The sequence below is a fragment of the Bos indicus genome, chromosome 18, assembly GCF_029378745.1.
Source record: "Bos indicus isolate NIAB-ARS_2022 breed Sahiwal x Tharparkar chromosome 18, NIAB-ARS_B.indTharparkar_mat_pri_1.0, whole genome shotgun sequence".
In the NCBI taxonomy this organism is placed as follows: Eukaryota; Metazoa; Chordata; class Mammalia; order Artiodactyla; family Bovidae; genus Bos; species Bos indicus.
In genome coordinates this window covers 36,347,751-36,367,013 of record NC_091777.1, presented here as the reverse complement: position 1 = coordinate 36,367,013, position 19,263 = coordinate 36,347,751, and the positions used below count along the sequence as shown (strand labels likewise).

General features: G+C 46.6%; 1 long non-coding RNA gene across 2 annotated transcripts in view; it reads right to left on the bottom strand.

Moving 5' to 3' along the window:
- The window catches only part of LOC109572094 (uncharacterized), a 62,733-nt gene continuing 43,470 nt past the window's right edge, over nt 1-19,263 (bottom strand). The window contains exons 7-10 of one of the 2 annotated variants that reach the window (XR_011561750.1): nt 8,690-8,878; nt 6,537-6,735; nt 3,230-3,265; nt 1-1,045 (exon numbers count right to left, since the gene is read on the bottom strand). This is a non-coding gene — a long non-coding RNA (uncharacterized lncRNA). Of the gene's footprint in view, nt 3,266-6,536; nt 6,736-8,689; nt 8,879-19,263 lie in introns of both variants that reach the window. The other variant, XR_011561749.1, reaches the window with a different exon arrangement.

The following is a 19,263-nucleotide window of genomic DNA, read 5'->3' as shown; positions in this document are numbered from 1 at the left end:
AAGGTTAATCAAGAAGGTTTAATCCTTGTACTGAAGCGGATACAGGAAGATGTGGGTGGTATTTTTGTTCTTCTTGGGCTCAAAAAAGAAAAAAAAAAAAATCCTTGGAGTTCCTAGGAGAGAAGGAAAGGCCCTGATGATTTGGTAACTCTTATAGATAGGGTTTCTGAGGAGGAGAGGCTCCTCAGGAGGGCTGGTTGTGTTGAAGAATCTGAACATGCAGTCACTGGTACACTTTCTGGGAGTGAGACTGAGGCCCTTGGGATCCCTAAATCCCCACACTAATGCAGCCCTTCTGGGAAAATCCCCCAAGTCCTTCATGCTCCCTCAGGGCGCTCAGCAGTCCGTAAGGAGTGGAGCTGTCCAAGGTTCTGGAGCACTGGCCTCAGCCAGCCTAGAGAAAAAGCAGAGTTTTAGGGCATGGAGTAGGAGCAAACTTATTTCCCCACAGCTGGTCACAGAATGGAACAAGGGAAAACATAGCTGTAGATGATCTACTGCATCACTTTGAATGAACCTGCCAGCAGTCCCTATTTAAAGAATTGCAGGCTAATAATAAGAGGAAGCATTTCTGAGTCAGTCTCTTCACATGTAAGAATGTATTTAATTCTCAGAGTCCTATGAGGTGGGTGGTGGTGTTATTCCCACTTTCAAGATGAGCAAATGAAGCTTCGAGAGGAAAGGGGTTTGCCCATGGTTATACAGATCAGAAGGAGCAACATTTAGGTTCCAATCTGGATATCTTAAAACTCCAGAGATTCCTTTTTACCACTAATTTTTTCCCTACTGCTATTGTAGAAGAAATATTGAAGTATTGTCGTGTCCTCTAAGATATTCTAACCAAATTTTACAGGAATTAAATTGGGGCCCAACTAAGATTCAGACATAAATCACAGAGTCCTTTAAAACTGTGCAAGCGTATTGTCACATACATATTACATTTTATCCTGACAAAGGGCTCCTAACCTGAACTTTATTACCAAAGAAGGAGAAAGGTATATGACCCTCATGGCCAGTGGTGCAGGATTTTCTTTCCAGCATGGAACTGTTTCACAGGAAGCCAAGCATGCAAGAAGAGAGAGAGAACCATGAGGATGCTGTTATTATTCAACAGAGTTCATATAGAGCTAAGGAAGTAGGGCTTATCCTTATCGGCTAGCATCCTGTTCCAGTGCTGAGAACACTTGGATATTGTTAAGAGGCTTCTTCCACCCATTCCCACTCTCAGATTTTTCACATCAAACTTTCTAACACAAAAATAAATTTTTTCACTGTTTTGAGCCTCACCTAATCTCAGGAAAACATCGCATTTCTGCCCTCATGTCATCACAACCAATGTTCCACTTCCATATGTGGCTACAGGAGTCCTGAAGGTGGGCAGGTTTGGGGCTTGACAGGCTTCCAGCCACATATCCTCCAGGTGGCAATGCCAATTGCCCTAGTCTTGCAACACACACACAGGAGGCCTGTGCCTGAGAACTGCCCGTGCAGTTGCTGCAGGTTTGGGTGTCTAAAGAGAGGAGAGAGAAACAGGCTTGTGCTTTTTCTCCTCTCCCTAGAGCTCAGTGTGCACAACACCCAGGCAGGGGGGCTGGCCTTTTAAGAAACTGTTTCACGTTATGCTGGATCTCCAAGCCATTTTGAGCAACTCCTTCCCCTTCTAGGTTGGGATTTTGTAGGGCTTTGACGTCTGGAGCAAAAGCTGCTATTGCTTTCCCCCAGGGCACTTGGAGGCCAAGGACTGGCTCCCCATCTGGGTCCGCTCTGACTCATATTACTGCAGACAGATTTGATTGTTTTCTTATTTAGAGTCATTAATTAACTCTCCTCAGCATCAGAACAGCATGTAATAAGAGGGAGACCATTTGCGGGGGTCTCCAGGCAGCCATGCCTATAGCTGAGCACCATCTCCTTGGCTAACAGGATCAGGAAATGGTTTCTAATCCTGGCTATTACCCTTCAGAAAGCTTAGATTGTCAGGGTTTTAGGCTAATATGAGAAAGGAAATAAGAGTATAATTAATTGCTAAGGCTGCTATAGTTACTCTAGCAAAAACCAAGAGGCCCAGGGGTCCCTCAGAGAACTGGATTTTCCTTCACTCAACAAGCATTTCTTGTGCCAGCAGCATGCCAGGCACAGAGCTGGGCACAGGGATCACATTACTCCAGCTTGGGATAAGCCCTGTCACACAAAAATTGTGCCTGGAAAGAGGAAACGGCTGCAGAAACCCTGGAAAGGGTGTGTGCAGTAAGCAGAAAGAGATTTTTAGAAATGGAAAGAACAGTAATCACAAACCATCATCTTTTTTTTTTGGCCACACACGCATGGCATGTGGAATCTTAGTTCCCCGACCAAGGGTTGAACCTGCACGCCCTGCATTGGGAGCATGAAGTCTTAACCACTGGACTGCCAGGGAAGTCCCCATCACCTCTCTTTCAACATGAGGAAAGAGGCTGAGGGAAGTTGAGTGTTGCCACTGGCCACAGCCCCAGTTAGTTGTGAGAACTGAAATCTAGATTTTATAACTCCTGAGGTATGTTCCCTGGGTTAGGAAGATCTCCTGGAGAAGGGAAAGGCTACCCACTCCAGTATTCTGGCCTGGAGAATTCCATGGACTGTATAGTCCATGGGGTCACAGAGTCAGACACAACTGAGCAACTTTCACTTTCTTTCAAGGTATGGTCTTTCTCCTGTCCTAAACAACTGCTATGTTTTATTACATTATCCAAAGGGCACATTTCCATTAAGGTAGACTTTTATGATCCAATCCTAATGCAGAACCTAAATTTAAAGTTGAAATAGAAACAAATAGATGAAATAGGAAAAGGAGAATGCCTATTTACATCTGTGTTGTCCAGTATAATAGCCATATGTGTACTGAGCACTTGAGCTATGACCAGTCTGAATTGAGACTGGTCTGAATTGAAACTAGTGCTTTAAGTATAAAATATACATCAGATTTTGAAAAGCTAGTATTAAAAATATAAAATAGCTCAATAATGTTTTGGATAAAATATAGTAACATTTTGGACATTCAGTTAAATAAATGATATTAATTTCATTTGTTCTTTTTACTTAGCTGCTGTTATCATCAGAAGGGGTTCATAGAATCTTACAAGACAGAGGCAGGAGAAAGAGAAACAAGCAATTTTCAGATAAATCAAGCAAAAGATTTACTACTAGTTAAAACATGATTGAAAACATTTGCAAGTATAAGCTCATGAATTACCTTGATGTAGGCCCCATTTTCTTGCCAATAAGAATACTAGGGGAGAAAGAGAAAGATAAATACTGTATATTTTTAATGCATATATATGGAATCTAGAAACATGGTACCAGTATTCCTACGAGGGGGCAGCAAATGAGACTCAGACATAAAGAACAGACCTTTGAACTCATTGGGAGAAGGAGAGGGTGGGATGATTTGAGAAAATAGCATTGAAATATACACATTACCATACATAAAACAGATAGCCAGTGGGAGTTTGATACTGACACAAGGCACCCAAGGTCAGTGCTCTGTGACAACCTGAAGGGATGGGGTGACAAGCAAGGCGGGAGGGGGGTTAAGGAGAGAGGGGACACATGTATGCCTATGGCCAATTCATGATGATGTATGGCAAAAACCATCACAATATTGTAAAGTAATTATCCTCCATTCAATTAAATATTTAAAAAAGAATACTGGGGAAATATTTCAAGCCATTTACATAAGCATACGATGAATAGACAAATCAGCTAACTGAATTATGCACAGGGCTTGACCTCGGCTAACGAGTTGAGGAAGAGGATGATTAGAGGGTATGTATAACAGATGACCGAAGAGCTCTAAGTCTCTTGGACTCCAAGATTCCTCAGGGGAAATGAGAGCCTTGTGCTTTAGGAGAAAGATGCTGGGCAGGAGTCAGACATACATGAGGTCAAAGCTGCTCTGCCACCCATTGGCCTTGATCAAGACACGGAGTTTTAAGCACTCAAAAAATGACAGCTATGACTAACTGGGATTTCAGGTGTTCTATAACAGAAAAGTTTCTATTCAGAACCTGCATGGTTTTCTCGATAACGCTACTGCTTCACTCCTCATCTTTGCTTGGTCCCTAAGGAGGCTTAAAGGACAGTTTCATTTGATTATGTCTACACCAAAACATTGGGTCTCAATAATGTGGGGCACACCTCCCCATCTTTCATGTTCTCATCTGTCCAATTAACTCACGTGAGGTTCTGTGTCTGGGATGGTGAGGCAAGCAGCAAAATGGGCATCATTCTGCCATATTTAAAGTTCTAACATTCTGATATTGGTATTTAGAGCACTTTATATGCAGTTTTACTTTAAAAATAAAGGGATGTAAATCCAGAAACCATAGCCCCAGGAGAATGTGGCCGTGGTCCCTTTACTTCACAGCTCTGAGGGAGTACATCATTGCTATCCTTGACCATCTCGTTTCCAAACGTTTGCCTTCCAGATCAAAGAAATACATGTTAAACTCAGTGAAGACTTATGTTAACAGACCGTGTTGGAACCAAACTCCTTTCTATAGACTAGTCCCACGGGAAGTGCAGGAATTTCTGGAGGTGTTTTAGAAGGAGAGAGACACAGTCAGAAACCCTGGATCAGTGTGGTGAGCAGGCTGACGTGGAGAAGAGCCTGGAGGTGGGCTCACCCCTGGTTCTGTTGAGAGGCCCCTGACTTCCATGGACTTAAGTACCAGGGCTAGGTTCTTTGGGGATAGAGTCTGGTCTTGAAATGTATTTTCCCCATCCATTCACTTTTTTGTCCACTCAACAGATACTAAATGATACATAGCTGGGGTAAGGAGATTTGAGAAACATTGCTCTGGAGGAACCCAGGGTCTGGCTGGGGATAGAAGGAAGGCCCACATGAAGGGCAAACTGAGGAATAAGGGCTGACCTAGCCATAGGAGGCCTATTAGGTGGGGTGGCTATGGCAGTGCAAAAGCTGTGGATCTCAACCAGACAGACCTGACTCTGCATCTCAGCTCCATGACCAAATATGTGACCTTGGGCAAGTGCTTTAACCTTTCTGAGCTTCATTTTCATCATCTGGGGCAATGAAATCTACTTTTCCTGGGCTGTTACAACCTTACATGGCAACATATAAAGAAAATTCCTAGGATAATGCTAACTCTCCTTTACTGAGTGGTTACAGTGCATCAGGCATTGTGCTCAGCCCTTTAAATGCAGAAAAGAGCTCCTGTTATTATCCTTATTTTACAGCTGAGGAAAGCAATGCCCAGGAACTTCCAGTAACTTGCCCAAGGTCACACAAGCAGTAAGAAGTGGGCAACCTGACTGCAGAGCCTCCTCTTAACCAGTGTGATTACTGCCTCCCTGGCTCAAGGTCAGCAGAAACACAATAAGTTCTTTTGAAAGAGGGCAGGGTGCTTTGTGGGTCAGCTTGAGGCGAGGTCTTCTGCTTGGTCTTCAAGGGTGGGGACAACATGGAGAAGCTCTGAGGGTAAGTAGGGTGGGGAGGGCAGGCAGGGAAAAGCTGTGACCAAAGAAACAGGGCTGGGGATGCTGGTGGTGTGTTCTGGAGGCCCTGAAATGGAGAAGAGAGTTTCAGTAGGAAATGGATGTTTGGAAATAAGGGTTTAGAAGATCTATGGCTAACAAGTGTTGGCCAAAAAGAAGTTCATAGACAAAGAAAGGGTTGTAAAATCTGAAACTACCAATTTGGGGTATCTCACTGAAATGGGGCATTTTGTTGCAGTATGGAATGTGTTCATCAAGCATGCCCAAAGCCAGAGCTTGTGGAGGGTGTGGCCAGACAGCATTTCATCCAGTATTCCTACCAGTGCTCTTTGCTTTTTAGAGAACATGCAAGGACTTTTCTCTCATTCAGTCTTCACGAAAGCCCTAGGCAGGAGAAGGGTGGGAGGTCTGCTCCAAGGATTGCTGCCTGTGTCAAGTGACAGGCAGCATGAGCTGCCAGGAAGCACACATTCCAAGCAGAGTGCCCAAGTCCAGGCATAAAGCTAAGGACGGCTTTTTCTGTGAAGGAGGAGGTAGAAGGTTTGCCCCCTGGGCTGAGGCCTTTTCTCTGTGCTCCAGGAGGCAGGCGGTATTATCCTTTGGTTCATGATTCTCCAGTGACAGCCCTGAAGGGCTGTCTCCCAGAGTGGCTGCTGTGAGAGCCTGCGTTGGGGTCACTGTAAATCCCACAGCCCATTTTGGATGCAGCATCTGTCAATCAGTAGCCACTCCCATGCAAAGAGCTTGTTTCACAAAAAGGGATTTTTGGGGGGGACTTGCCATCTTGAAATTGTTCAGCTTATTCTCTGCAAACTGCGGGGACTAGACACCAGACCCCATTCTCCTTAGTCAGATGAAAAGGAAAATCTATCTTTTCTAATGGCTGCAGTCACTTCTGACCACCAGATTTCTCTCCATGGCTACGCTTCTAATAACAATGGAAAACAAAGGCAGGAAGGGAGAGGGACATGGATGCGGCACTTCTTGCAAGAGGCATCTGCGGTTCTGTGAAGGGTGAGAGGCAGTGGGGAGGTAATACTCACAGCTATGCAAGAGTCCCTTGATGAGTGGAGGGGGAGTTTTGATGTGTAAGATGATAGAAGATGAAAGAGATCATGGTGCTGCACTGCGTTTCCTCTGGAAAGTCATGCGAGTTCCAGATGCCCTCCATGCTTCTGGAAGGATAAATCCACGGTTTGGCAAGGCCATGCAGATTTTGACAAGTTGTCCAGGGAGAAGTCCCTAGCAATTACAAACATAACACTAATGAGAAATGACAAACACGTGGTAATGGAATGTTAAGGGCTCATCTGGTCATTGACCCCAGTAATGATTAATGTGTGTCCACACACACTGAATGTGGCAGAGTGGAATGGTGACTTCTGAAGAATAACATCAAATTGAGAAGTCAGAATAATAATAAAGGCATGGATGTTTGGAATGGCTGGGTATCAGAAAGTAGAGCTGTAGTTTCTTCAGAGCAGCTTCCCAGCCAGGTCTCTTTTACCTGATCATTCTGACCCCCAGGCTCTGACATGCCAATTCTTAGACATTCCCAGCACAGCACCTGCAGCTACTCTGTTATAAGCCCTGCACTAAGCATTGGAGAGATGGAAGCGAATGACACACAGTCCCTGTCCTTAGGGGGTTAACTGAATCTAAAGCACACATGGAGTACAAAGTAGGAAATGTGAAAATGAACATGGCTACTTTGTGTTGTTTACTTACAAGTGCTGCCTCACCTGTAGCCCAGCTGCTGAGCCAAACCGGTATCTTAGAAATATTGCTAACCAAATCGAAGCAGCTGGGATTCCAACTATGGACTTTAGGGTAGCAGAGTGAGGGCAAAGGAGGCATAGGCTGGTGTATTTCAGAAACCTGTTGCATACATTCAGCAAAAATGTTTTTTCTTTACATGTCTCCTTTGAAAGACCTATTCTTGAGACCCTTTGCCTGCAATTAGAGCATGCTGCCACAAGGGGCACCATGAAGCAGTGTGGCCCAAGCAGCTATGCTCCTCACAGGCTCAGTCAGCTTAGCAGAACTATTCAGTTATTAACCTTCAGAAGAACATAATTTTAAATTAATTGATCATAGAAAGATTGCATATTTAATAGAGCCAAGAAGTGGTTACCTGTTTATAGTGAGTAGACAGTGAATTCATCAACATTCATTTAACAAAATTCATGTGTGCCTACTGTATATAAAAAACAGCACCAAGTACTTTAGGTACTCACTCCTGTCAGGAGGACACAGATAATTCCCGTGCAGCTAGATAAATGGTATGATGGAGGGATGAGCAGACAGCACTGGAAACACAGAAGAGGAACGACTATCACTGACAGTGGGAATCATACACAAACACACACACACACACACACTTGTTGGGTCTGGACATTAACACCTGAGTCAGAGGGTTTACACCAATTCATATGAAGAAGAAAAGCGAATGCGTCAAAATATTTTGAAATACTGTAAAGAATTGGAATCAGCCTGTTGAGTGACCTTGGATATGTCGTCTACATCTCTGGACCTCAGTTTCTTCATCTGGTGCTCCAAGAGCTGGACAGTAGCCATTGTGACCATGTGGGTCTGGAGCAGCAGGGAGATCAGAGTGATGACCTTGACTCCAGTGGCCAGGCGTGGCTTTGTCCCTCCTTGGCACCTGCTTGTACTAGACCCTGATGATGCTACCTCTTGATTCTGGCTTAAATGTTCCAAGCATTCCCAGAGGATCAGCTGAGGTGCTGGTCCCGAAGAAACATGGTGTTTGTGAGGTGTCAGCCTCTCGTGTCTGATGGAAACGGTCTAGCTCTCCTGAGTAGTTACTGGCTCACCACCCTCCCCAGGAGCCAGGCTGGCCCTGTCAAAGCTCTGAACAGTGCAGGCACCCCCCTTTTCACCAGCTGGTCTTCTGACCTGTGGCCACTCTGAGGAAAGCCTGGGTCCTGTCAGGCAGAGGATCCCTGGCGGTAGGATAGCCCCACCCTCGCCTCTCAGGTCCTACAGAAGATGAAGCCTTGTGATAATCATTTCACAACATATACATGTATCAAATCATCACACTGTTCACACACACGTTTCAGATCAGATCATATCAGTTGCTCAGTCATGTCCGATTCTTTGCGACCCCATGAATCGCAGCACGCCAGGCCTCCCTGTCCACCACCAACTCCCGGAGTTCACTCAGACTCACATCCATCGAGTCAGTGATGCCATCCAGCCATCTCATCCTCTGTTGTCCCCTTCTCCTCTTGCCCTCAATCCCTCCCAGCATCAGAGTCTTTTTCCAATGAGTCAACTCTTCGCATGAGGTGGCCAAAGTACTGGAGTTTCAGCTTTAGCATCATTCCTTCCAAAGAAATTCGTTTACTTCTCTACAAAGCTGGGAAAAGCAAAAAACAGACAACAATGAAGTCCAGCCTGTCTCCCTCTGGAGACCTTCTTGGCCTTGGCAGACTGTCCTCCCCAAGCAGCCCCACCTGCCTTTCCCAGACCCCAGCCCTCCCCCATCTGTGGCTGTGGTACTGTCATCTCTGGAACTGGCATCTCTGTGGTAGGGGATACAGAGGAGCAACTTTCTTGCATAAATTTTAAAAAAACCAGAGTGTTTAAATTCAAATAAGTCATTTAAAGCTGTTAATTACCCCATAGAGAGAATACCTGGGAGCAATACCTGATTAAGAGAGAAGACAAATTGAGGCCCTGAGAAAGCCCTCACTGAAATTCCATTTACAAGTCTTAAAAAGCACACCCACCCCGGGCCTACACACATACACACACACACACACACACACAGACACACACAATATTTTTTGGCATGTGGAATCTTAGTTCCCCAGTCAGAGACTGAACCTGTGTCCCCTGCAGTGGAAGCATGAGTCTTAACCACTGAGTGCCAGGGAATTCCCAAAACAAGCATAATAATTTATGTGCCCACAACACTGTAAATCAACTATACTTCAATTTTAGGAAAAAAATTTATGTGCCTGAGAATTTTCATGCTGGAGACTGACAGGCCCTGAACCACCTGTCTACACCAGACACCGCCAGCTCCGGTCTGCCATTCCCCACCCACCCTCACTCTGGTCCCTCAGCCCTGGGACACTCTGTCTGCAGAGAGCTCACCCCTGCCAGCTGGGCCGGGTCTGCTCAGGCCACTTTTCTCAACCAAAGGCCAATAGGCACTTCTTCCCCGGGCTTCCACAGGCAGCAATAATGACACTTCCTGCCCTCTCCCATCACCATCATCACCCCCCCACCCCCTGCTGGCTAGAGCCTGGATGGTCCCTCCATCTCGCTGGAAGCATGGGGCACCTCCTCTGGAGAGAAGCTCCGGCCCAGCTATGCGGGAATTCCCTTCCCAGAGTGAGCAAACAAAGAAATCAACAGAGGGCCTTTCAGCCATTCTGCAGAGGGTGTCACCTCCCAGAGATGCTAAGGGCCAGGCTGAGATAAGCAGAGCTGCTTACAAACCAAACACAGAGACAAATTAAGACTTTGTTGGAGGCCAAAGGATGCAGACCAGTGGAGTGAGAAACAAGATGTCTCCCTTCCAGATCACTGTGGAAGGCAAAAGAAAGCATCAGCTATGGCTCACAAAAGTCAGAAAAGAAATGAAATGCAGAAAACACAAACCAAGATGACAGAAGGCCACCCGAAATGACTGGACAATAAATGAAAAGTCTTTCCCACTCCCTTGTTAGAAGACAAAGGCTCCCAGATTAAACAAATACAAGAGACTCACCTAAAATAAAATGATTCCAGAGTAGGCAAAGCTATACCAGGTAAATGCAAACAAAAGAAAAAGCGTGAGAGGCTCTGTCAGACAAAGCACAATTTGAAGCAAAAAGCAGCGTCAAGCAGGATAAAAAGGGTAATTTTATATTCATAGGAGCAATTGTGAAAGCATAAATGTTCTGAACATTTGTACACTTAGTATTTTAGCATCAAAATACTTGAGGCAAAAACCTGTTACCATCAGAAATACACGATGAAGACAGTTGTGGGCATAAATTTACATACTACTCTCAGTACCTGACATCAAGTAACCAAAATATAACAGAAAGGAGGAATTTAATGAAGATGATTGAATTGAAAGGTGGGTGCTGACCTTTGTAGCAGTATGAATGATGTTGGCCATGTTTTAAAAGACCAACCCTAGATTGATGCTTGTGGTATAAATGTTAAATTGTGTATAAATATATATATATATGGTATAATTATAATTGCAATTTTAAAAACCACTGAAAACCTGCAAAAGCTGCTGAAAGAAAATGTACCAAAACATTAACATGTAGTGTGTTCAAAAAGGGTGGAAATTAAGTATTTAAGATTTTAACTTTCCACTCTCTCTTCCAAATGTTCTTTAGTGATCATATCATATTCTAATGACTATGTTAAAACAATTGGAAAAAAACAAACTGCAAGACTCCTCCCCACAGCATAGGATTGATAATTTCCAAGATTTGGGTAAAATTTAAAAAACAAAAGCAGCAAAGGGAGTCCCAGCAGGCTCCACACAGCCCTGGCCTCTGGGTCGGGGCCCTCCTGCTCACTCCCTCCTTGAAACCCTCTGGTTCTTTGCCCTGAGGCACTGTGTTTCCCCAACCCGTCTCTTCTTCTGAGTCTTTCAACTTCCTCCCTCTACTGACAGCTCAAGCATGGCTGCCCCAAGACAGATCCCAGTCTTTCCCCCTCTGCCCACACCCCTGGTGACCTCACCTACTCTTTTTATTTTAAAATTATTTATTTGGCAGTGCCAGGTCTTTGACCTTCCATTGTGGCATGTGAAATCTAGTTCCCTGACCAGGGATTGAACCTGGGCCCCCTGTCTTGGGGGCTCAGGGCCTTAGCCACGGGACAGCTAGGGAAGTGCCCTCACCTATTCTTGTAGAGATGTGTAGCTCCCCTCCATATGCCAAGGACTCCTAAATTCATCTCTAGCTCCAAATTCATCAAAGTTCCAAGTACATCAACTACTGGATGTCACACTATATGTGGGGGTCAGGTGTGGTGGACATGACTTCAGAGGAAACTCCACTGAAGCCCCTCTGAACATATGACAATGCAGGGCAGGATTGATTGAATGTGAAGCAGGGATGTCCCAAGGGGTGGTCATGAGAGCATTTCATCATCCAGTCAGATGTAGGTTTCATGACAGACTCAGAATAAATCATCATCATGAGCAAGGCCCATTTGAAAACAAAACCTATGGTTCTGATTTATAGGACTATGAATATGTTGTTGCAGTAATCAAGAAAAACAATGGTCAAATTGTAAAAAGTAGGTCCAGGCTCCGCTACCCCTTGGAATGCTCACCCTGGGTCCATCAAATCCCCTTCTGCTCACCACACACATCTAGCCGCCAGTTCAGTGCATAGACCTTGATCTAGCACCAAGATTTGCTGGGCAGTGGTTTCTGGTCTGGCCTCCTGACTTTTCAAGACAGAGTAGGAAGTCTGTAAATAGCCTAGTCTTTAATCTACTGGCAAAGGGAGTGAGATGAGATCAGGTTGTGAGCCCACTTATGTGGTATGGTAATTTAAAGGTACAGACTCTTTTGAAAATGACCAAAATAAACTTAAGTACTAATTCTAACCATACATGCTTATCAATTTCAGCTCTAAGTACATACTCTCATTGAAAAGTAAATGACTTTAAGAGAGCTTTCTAAAATTATTCCATATAATTTCTCTTGCATTCCTAGGTCTAGATTTCTATCCAGTTACCGTTTTATTCTGAAAGGCAAAGATGCATGGGATCCCTCTTTAGAAAGGGGGTTACATGAAATACTATGCAGCTACCTGGTTTAGAGAAGAGAAGTCATCTCTAGGGAATCATTTCATGTCTGACTCTTTGGGGCCCCATGGACTGTAGCCTGCCAGACTCCTCTGTCCATGGGATTTCCCAGGCAAGAATCCTGGAGGGGGTTGCCATTTCCTTCTTCAGGGGATTTTCCTGATCCAGAGGTCAAACCCTTGTCTCTTGCACTGGCAGGTGGATTCTTTACCACTAGTGCCACCTGAGAAGCCCTTTCTAATTCACAAACTCTTCTTAAATCATGAAAAGAATCATCTCTACCATAAAATACTGTTATAGAGTCATATTTGCTCATATAAAGTGCATTATACAGTGTCTGTCTTGAAGCAGGAGCTCCGTGAAAAGCAGTTACTATTCTCATATTAGTGGCTTGCAGCCTCCCTGCCCTAGCCCATGCACACGATGGAGGGGAGTCCCAGTTACCCCGGTTTCCCCAAGTACAGCTCGACCTCCACATCCTTTCCCTTCCTACTCTAGAACCATCAGTAGGCACATGATTGAAATGGAAGTGATGACAGGAAAAGCTCCTATAATGTCTGCCTGTTTGTTTTTTAGGTATTGGGTTGGCCAAAAAGTTTGTTCAGGTTTTTCCAGAAGATGGTATGGAAAACCCGAACGAACTTTTTAGCCAACCCAATAAGATAGTTTCGAACTTTATTACTTTTCTCATCAGTAACAAATTGGTAGTGCTTCCCTGGTGGCTCAGTGGTGAAGAATCTGCCTGCCAGTGCAGGAGGCACGGGTTTGACCCTTGATCCAGTGAGATCTCACATGCCACAGGACAACTAAGACCATGTACCGCAACTCCTGAGCCTGTGCACTGCAACTACTGAAGCCTGCATGCCTAGAGCCCATGCTCCATGACAAGAGAAGCCACCGCGGTGAGAAGCCCACACATTGCCACTAGAGTCACTCCTGCTCACTCCAACTAGAGAAAGCCCATGAGCAGCAGTGAAGACCCAGCACAGTCAAAAAATAAACAAATCTTAAAAAAAAAAAAAAACTAGTTGCTTAAAAAAAAAAAAAAAAAAAACCCTCAGTGAGGATGCATCAATGTTTAAAAGATAAGCCCCAATTATTTGAGAATCTAGTTTCTCAGAACCAGCATAATATAAGTTCCCTGGGGATAAGAAGCCCTAATATCCACCCCCCGCCATCCATCCATCCATCCATCATGTGAGGCCTGGTGTTCTGTCTCCTTGCCCCAACCAGACTCTCAAGCCACTGGGTATCTAGGGCCACATTTCTTACTCCCCTAAACCTTGTTCTCTCCCCGTGGCATGTTTCCTGGTCTTTAACTGACAATTAATAAATATTTCATGAATAAATGCATCTGAAATCTGGCCCCACTTTTGCACCTCCTTGCACTGGGACTGGCAAATGTGTGTTATGAGCCAAAATCAGGTCAGGTGACCTGGCTTCCAGCAATAATGTGCACAGAAGACAAGTGATTAAATAATGCACATCTACTCACTCGACACGACATTCTGCAGCCAGTGGAAATGATGCTCTTGAAGACTCAAAGTCCACACGGAGTTGCATCTAACATTAACTGAATAAATAGACCATAAAGAGAATTCCCAGGTCCAGCCACCACACACATGGGTGCAGATCGAAGGGGGAAACCTAACAGAATTTGTTGCTCTGAGACAGGCACAATTCCACATGACGTATTTTCAAATTCTCTTCCATAATGTTTGGTTTTCATGCTGAACAGTAGGGGTGATAAGGGGGAAAGGCCCCCAAGGCTGGAAATTAGCCCAGGGCTTCCACACAGGCACATGGCCAAACTCAGTGTGTGAACTCAAAATGAAAGCTAAGGAGCTGAACCAGGGAAAGGAGGGGTAAGCCAGAGTCCATTCAGGAGTGAAATGTAGACTTGACCCAAAATAGCTGTCATGTTCAGAGTCCGGATTAATCCTCCTCTTAGTTTATTGACATCTATGAAATTGATTCTTGCCACAGAATCACAAGCCGTGGCCCTGGCATTGCAGTCGATAAAAAGCGTGACTGGGGAGGCAAAAGAAAGCAGCTGCTCCAAATATTTGCAGAGGGACAGTGTAGTGGGCTTTGATGAGCTTCACGTGTTCTCTCTGGGAAATGTTCCTGTGCACTCCCAGAAAGAAAAAGAAAGGGAGAGAGGGGAAGGGGAAAGTGGGAGGTAGCATTATGTGGGTAGAGGAGCTGGCAGGAAGGGCAGGAGAGCAAGTATTGTCTCCTCTCACAATCACCCTGGAAGCCTGGCCCAACTTTAAATTCCTTTCCTCATGCAGACCCAGAAACTACTCTACTCTCTTCAGATGGGGGCTCTGTAGTAAAGAATCTGCCTCCCAAGCAGGAGACCTGGATTTGATCCCTGGGTTGGGAAGATCCTCTGGAGAAGGAAATGGCTACCCACTCCAGTGTTCTTGCCTGGAGAATTCCATGGACAGAGGAGCCTGGCAGGCTACAATCCATGGGGTCGCAAAAGAGTCAGACACAACTTAGAGACTAAACAACTTCAGATGGGCCCCACTGTTTGGTCCAGGAAGAGCTTCCTCCCTTCGTCCTCAAGTTCTTCATTTGGAAAAAGAACTGGGAAGGGCGTAGCCCAAGGGGCTGGTAGAGACTCATGTTGACAAGGAGAACTGGGACAGGCCTGTGTCAGCCTTGAGCTACACAGCTCTGCTCATCCCCAACCAGGCTGCAGTTGATCAGGCTTCACTGCAGGCCAGGAAGGAAGGGGCCATCACATGAGCACCAAGCTCCCGCTGAGAGCAGAAATGACGGTTCTCCTGAAATCAGTGTTGTAGCCCCAAGGCCCAGCATCCCCCAACCCACTCAGAGCTTCCCAGGAAATCTAGTCGGGCACCAAGGTTGCCAGAGCAGTCAGAGTTCCCTGGTCCCCAGACACAGAGGCTGGTGGAGTTTTTAGAACCATGCTCCAGGACAGAGCATGAACCTGCCTGCATGTGGTTCTGACTGGTTGGTACCTGGCTCTGTAAGTGAAAGTGCAGGTGTTAGTTCGACTCTTTGTGACCCCAAGGAACCCATCAGTCTCCTGTGTCCATGGGATTCTTGAGGTAAGAATACTGGCGTGGGTTGCCATTTCCTTCTCCAGAGGATCTTCCCAACCCAGATATTGAACCTGGGTCTCTCACATTGCAGGCAGAGTCTTTACCATCTGAGCCCCTATTACACTGAGCTTCACCCCAAAAGTGCACGGTCTGGCAGGCAGATTGGACTGAACCTACTACGTCCAGCAGTAAAGCAGACAGCCTTGGCTTTCCCACACAGGAGCCCAGATTTCCAGTAACACAGCTCTTAGCTTCCTTATATCCTAGCCTCGGGGCAGCTGGTGGACCAGGACCAACTCCAGATCCATAACCCTGCAGGAGCCTAGACCCTCACCCATGTCTGCCTCATCTTCGGCACCTGTTGTGCAGCCATCACAGAGGGATCACCTCTCATGGGGCAGCCAAGTTTGGGCACATCATTGAGGCTCCTCTGGCTGGAGCAGGCTAGCCTGCTCTGACTGTCCACTGGGATTTCTGACCTCACTGTAGTTCCCAGAATCAAGAGCCTGACTGATCACGACCTGCTCTGGGTGATTTGTACATAGCACCGTGGCCACCTGTGTCCTCATCTGACCCTCTCCAGCCCCTAGTCCAGGCTCAAGCACAGATGGAAGGTTCCAGGGTGTGGGAACCTCAGGGAGCTCTTGTAAACTTCCCAAACACTGCTTCTTCTTCTTCCATAATCAGAACAGGAAAGGAGTTGGATGTCCCAAGTCTCAGCGTCACACCCTGGGAGGGCCCTTTACTCCCTGTAACTAGTGCTGTGATCAACCTCCTGCCCTTTTGGTCCAGACGTCCAGGCTCAAGGCAGCATGAGGACAAAGGGTAAATCCATCCCAGCCCTTGAAAGCCCATGGCAAGGATGCCCCTCTGTAGCAAGTTGCTCAGGCCCTTCTGGTGCTGCACTACTACCCCCACATCTGCAGGGTGCAGCAGAAGCTGGTGGAGGGGCATATTCAGTTTGCAAAACCAAAAGCCGAGTGGCTGAGGCAGCCCGTAAGGCTGTCCTATTCAGTGTTGCCTCTGATGCCTTGTCAGGGATCTTCCCAAGTCTTTCCGATCACAGGCAGTTTATTGCCCTCGGCTTCCAATATTTTTTTCCACGGGCAATGCTTGGGCAAAGCTTCTAGGGCAATGTTCACAGAAGCAAAGGGCCTTTGAATTAGAAAATCGCAGGCCGTCAGCCACTGTAAGCGGAGCCAAGTGAGTCTGTCTCCACGGTGATGTTTATTTTCCAGCTCCCAGGATGAGGCACAGGCTGCTTGGATGCTCCAAAGCAAACAAAGGAAAAGGATGTGGACGGAGGTGCACACAGCTCACAGGAAGTCTAGGGCACCTGGCAGAGGGACAGGAAGCTGCTTCCCCTTGGGGCAGAACCACTAGCTGACACTGAGAAGACTTCTTTCCTTCGGATTCATGGGGCGTTAGCTCAGAGAACAAGGGACTGGGTCCTCGGGTGAACTCCTCTGATACCTGCCTCCACTCTCCAAGCCCCTCCTCTCACCTCTCCCTGCCCACTCCTCCCTCCCTCCTTTCTGTGATTTAAGGTCTCAGCTCCCACACCTAGAGGTGACTGCAGAGGCCTCACCCACTGAGGCCCGAGCTCACGGCATGCCAGCTTGGGCCCCAGCCATTTTCAATTCCCTGTCCTGTTCCTATGACCCAAATGCACGAGTTGCACAGATCCTGATCTAGTGCAATCCTGCTGGTTTCTGCCCCCAGCCCTCGGTGAGTATTAGTCCAGCACAGTAGCCACTAGCCACATATGGCTATTTAGCATAAGTTAAAAACTCAGGGGACTTCCCTGGTGGTACAGTGGGTAAGAATCCACATGGCAATGTAAGGGATACAGGTTTGATCTCTGGTCTGGGAGGATTCCACAGGCCACAGAGCAACGAAGCCTATGTGCCACAACTACTGAACCCACGCTCTAGATCCCGCCAGCCACAACTTTTGAAACCTGTGCCCCCAGAGCCCGTGCTCCACAAGAGAGGCCACTGCAATGAGAATCCCACGCACGGCAACACAGAGTAGCCTCTGTTCATAGCAGAAAGCCCATGTGCAGCAACAAAGACCCAGGGCAACCAAAAATAAATACATTTTTTTTTAATGCAGTTTTTCAGTCACATTTCATGTTCCCTATAGCCAAGCGTGGCTAGTGGCAGCCAAGGTGGATAGCCCAGACACAGAACACTTGCATCATCACAGAAAGCTCTATCAGACATTGCTGCCCAGGGCCTCAGGATATCTTAGGGGCCTCTTTCACTAAATGCGTTCCCAGTTCTTCCCAGCTCTTGCCTGCCACCTTCAAGTCTGACAACCAGAGAGAAGTAGAAAGGCCATCTTGTTGGAATCAGACAGAGTTTAAATCTCTGAAACTTGGGAGCTGAGTGACTGTCAGTATCTATGAAATGGTAAAAATCATGGACCTAAGCAGATTGATGGGAGGATTGAATGAGCAGGTTTAAAGCACCTGGCAGAGGGAAATTCTCAAATGTATTGTTGTTCTTATTAATAAGGCGGTGAGCAGCACAGGGCCGAGGCCCAAGTCTGGCTGGTGGATGTAAACGCAGGCACAGCCACAGCTGGGAAGCAAGGGTCATGCCAGGAAGAGTCTCGAGGAGTGTAGATCTGTCTCTCAGCCTCTTGGGGATATTTCTATGTGGGGTGCTATTTCCTCATTGGATTGATTTTATATCAGTTGTTAGGAGCTTTTCATTGTTGCATGTTTTCTAAAGGCTGTCTCTCCCTCAGACACTCAGCAGCTGCCACTAGAAATGCCATCAGTGAGTCACTTCTGTAAGAGTCATGGTGAGCTGCCGGGCCAGCTGGCAGTCAGCTCGAGGTGGCCATGGGGAAAGCCAGAGGACTTCCTGGTCTGATCATGAACTGCTTATCAGTTTGACCTTGGCCAACCTGCCCGCTGTTTCCTCTTCTCCCAGTGCCCTGTCCCCATGCTGACAGGGTTGTCGTAGACCAAATGAGGTTATCGAGTCAACATTCATTTCCTTGTGGGTATACCTATGTCTGGGCCCTCTGGAACCTGGTTCTGCATGAAACTTTGGACACTCAGCACACATGTTGCCTGAATGGCTGATCATAGAAAAATCCTGTTTAGAACTATGCTCTGCACTTTGCAAAAATGGGGCAGGATGATTAGTGCAATAGATAAGAGAGCCTAAAATAGACCCTCTTTTATTTTTAACTTTGTTCTACTCTCTGAACTCTAAAGATTTTCCTTAGAAAAATCCAGTCCATGGTCAGTACCAGGGGTCCCCATTCCTTTTTTGGTCAAAGCCACCCCCTTAGCACTCCTCTGGGCACCCCCAAATGCCAAGCTCTGTGCTGGTGGTACATCATCAACCTCAGGGACACACGTGCAGTTGCCTTCTTTGCAGTGTAAGACAAGAGAGGGGCTGGCACCCCTCGGTGCGTCCCTTCTGGGTCGTGTGCATTGCCCTCACTCAGCAGGGCTGCCTGTTCTCCAAATCCCTGCCACTGGGCACTAGCCGGGGGTGGGCCTGGTCCAAACATCTTGTTTAGTATCCACCAGCCTCCCAGCATAGAGGAAGTCTTCTCACAGCTCCAACAATCCAAAGAGCTTAGGATCTGCTGCTTCCCACAGGGCCTCCAGCTTCCTGCCTCTGTCCACCCAGACTTTTGTTATGCCTTCTTCCCATCCTAGATCTGCTCCAGTGGCCAGATCTCTGGCTCTTTAGGGGCCTCCCTTTGTCCCCCTGGCATCCAGCTGAGTTTCCTCTCATTCCTGCCATGTCCCCCAGATCCAAAGGTTCTCTTGGGGAGATGAGGCAGCTGGTCCCTGTCCCTCCCCACTGAGGGAAACCCAGCCACTGACTCTTCACATAGACTCTTTGAACCTTGTGGCTGGAAG